Genomic DNA, 2983 nt, shown 5'->3' with positions numbered 1-2983 from the left:
GTTTTCACCTCTTGGAGCCGTACACATGCTCCAGTAGAGTACAGTAGAGTAAAGTACAGTATTATAGTATAGTATAGTATAGTGTAGTACAGTATAGTCCATTAGTATAGTATTATGTAGTACAGTAGTATAGTATAGTAAGCGTCTTAGAGTACCATATTGAGCGCTATATAAATTGTATTTATTATTATTATTATTATTATTATTATTATTATTATTATAGTGTAGTACAGTAGTATAGTATAGTACAGTAGAGAATAGTATAGTTCGGTAGAGAACAGCACAGTAGTACTGTATGTAAAGTACAGTTCAGTAGTGCACTACAGTATAGTGTAGTATAGTACAGTATAGCATATTCCAGCAGTATAGTATAGTTTAGGATAATACAGTAGACTATAGTATAGTAGAGGACACTAGCAGAGTATAGAATAGTGTAGCATGGTACAGTACAGTAGAACAGTTTAGTGTAGTAGTATAGTACAGTAGTATAGCATAAAAAGATGTACGATTGATTGTAGTAAAGTACAGTACAGAAGTATATTAGATTATAGTACAGCCGAGTGTAGTATAGTTTAGTACAGTATAGTGTAGTATAGTACAGTAAATTATAGGATAGTAAAGTAGAGTATAGTGTAGTATAGTACAGAACAGTAGTATAGTAAAGAATAGTACAGTATTGTATTGTAGAGTGTAGTACAGTAGTATAGTTTAGTAGAGTATAGTAAAGTATAGTAAAATTACAGAACGTTGTAAAATAGTATTGATTCGATTTGATAAAGGTAAAATACAGCAAATTAGACACAGATTCCTCGTATTCAAGAACCACAACTTTGGTGTTTGGCCGTAGATCGTCCTGAGAGCTCCACACACCTCAGACCAGGTGTGTGGAGAAACACATGTGAGAGAGAAACACATGTGTGAGAGAGAGAGAGAGAGAGAGAGAGAGAGAGAGAGAGAGAGAGAGAGAGAGAGAGAGAGAGAGAGAGAGAGAGAGAGAGAGAGAGAGAGAGAGAGAGAGAGAGAGAGCGAGAGAGAGATAGACAGAGATAGAGAAAAGTGAGAGATACTAAATGTGTTCTCTATAAATCCAGATACTATGTATGTCTCATTAATATTAAATAAACGAGGCATATTGAAAAAATTAAACTACAGGGCCGATAAATGATCTTGGCATCATTTCTTTCTTTTTTATTACTAACACAAGACAACATCCATAATATTCATAGTGTTTAGATTTTTTAATATGGCTATAGGGTTTGTTTTCGTGAAACTGACAAAATGTCACACTTTTTTTCATTACTAGCACCAACATTTTCGTTATCTAATTTGAAATGTACTAATTCCTTATTCTTGCGGAGGGAGGACGGACCGCTGACTTGAACAGCTGCTTCATGACCCAAAAAACTGTCAGTCTTTCCCTGGAATAAATTGTGGAATATACCATCCTGAGGTACAGGGGATGAACACAACAAGATAATATTTGAAATTTTAGAATCATGCATCATTACACCACGGAATGAAAATATTTAAATCAGTAATATCTTTAACGTACAGGTACTGTTTTTATCTAGGTAGGTAGGAGATAAAATATGCTTGGAATGAGAGATACATATAAGATTTCCCCCCGGTGTTTTAGCGTCGTGTTTCTGGAGGACCCATAGTAGAATCAATTCAGCGAGAGGGGAGCTTGAAACCGTCCGCTCACGCTTTCCTCCGAGTTTCAGAGGAACAGACTAGAGTCGAGCCGACCAGAGACCAGGCGGCCGCTCACAGCCTAGACGAGGCTTCGTGATTCTACTAATCTGACGATACGTTGGTTCATTTTAGAAATATGAGTCGAGAGAAAATGTTTTGTCGAGATAATGGGGTTAATTACGTGCAATACTACCTTGCTCTTTAGTTTTCTGTTGTTGAGGCACACTCAAATCGTCTTCTGAGCTCCTGCATGTATTTGGGCAGGATGCGCGCGCACACGTTCCCACATACATGTGCGACTTCACTTTTCCTCAAACAACTCTGCAAATGTGATGAAAGCACGCATTGCCGAAGCTAAATTAATTAAACTAAACTAAATACAGTATTCACATTGTTTGATAGAGCAATTGGGATTTTTTTCCCCAGGTAACTTTTATACCAGCCTGTTAAATCTGCGAATGCCATTGATTGGCTGAACCAGGGAGGTGACTGAGACAAGTGGTCCTCAAACCATGATCACTTCATACTGTGTAAAATATGTTGGCCATGTTAGTCCCTTTTGGCCCCCAGTACTCATATGCTCACATCAGTCATAAAAGTTGGGGTTTTCTTATGAAAAAAGTGCAACTTTTATGACCGATTTAAGCGTTTTCCGTCCGACACTGGTCGGACGAGAGAGACGCAAGTCTGATACCCATCTGCCGACCACATTTTCAGGAGATGGGAACCAACAACCTATTTGAGAGCAGAACGATGCTCTCAGCGGGCCTCACAGAGCCCCATCCACGGGGTCTTTACTTCCTGGCCTTTCTTCTGCATACAACAGATTTCAGGTTTTATTCACATTTACCTCTCTGTAACCCTGTCACAATGTTACCTAGCCATGATATTATTAGGAATACTGTAAATTAGCAAATATAAGTAGGCCTGAATATTGTATGTTTCATTGTTCAGCAGTTAAGGTTGTCTTCAGAAAAATGGCAGACATTGGGAATCAACCCAGAACCTTTGGGAGGAAGTCACCTCGACATCCTAACCCTTATACTATCTGACCCCATGTCAGACTATTTGGACACTAATTTCTCCTTTAAAGGCCCATCCTGTCCTGACGAGAAGGAGCAGACATTGTGTTTGATATACTATGATGATGGACACTTAAGATCATTCCCGATCTATTCGTTGGCGTAAACGAGACCGCAGCTGTGTTCGAAATCGTTCCCTATACACTCAGTCACTATTCTCTATATAGGGTTCATGATATAGTGCACTATATATAGGGAACGAACAA

Source organism: Gadus chalcogrammus, chromosome 5 (assembly GCF_026213295.1).
Source record: "Gadus chalcogrammus isolate NIFS_2021 chromosome 5, NIFS_Gcha_1.0, whole genome shotgun sequence".
Taxonomy (NCBI): domain Eukaryota; kingdom Metazoa; phylum Chordata; class Actinopteri; order Gadiformes; family Gadidae; genus Gadus; species Gadus chalcogrammus.
This window is presented reverse-complemented; position numbering follows the sequence as displayed.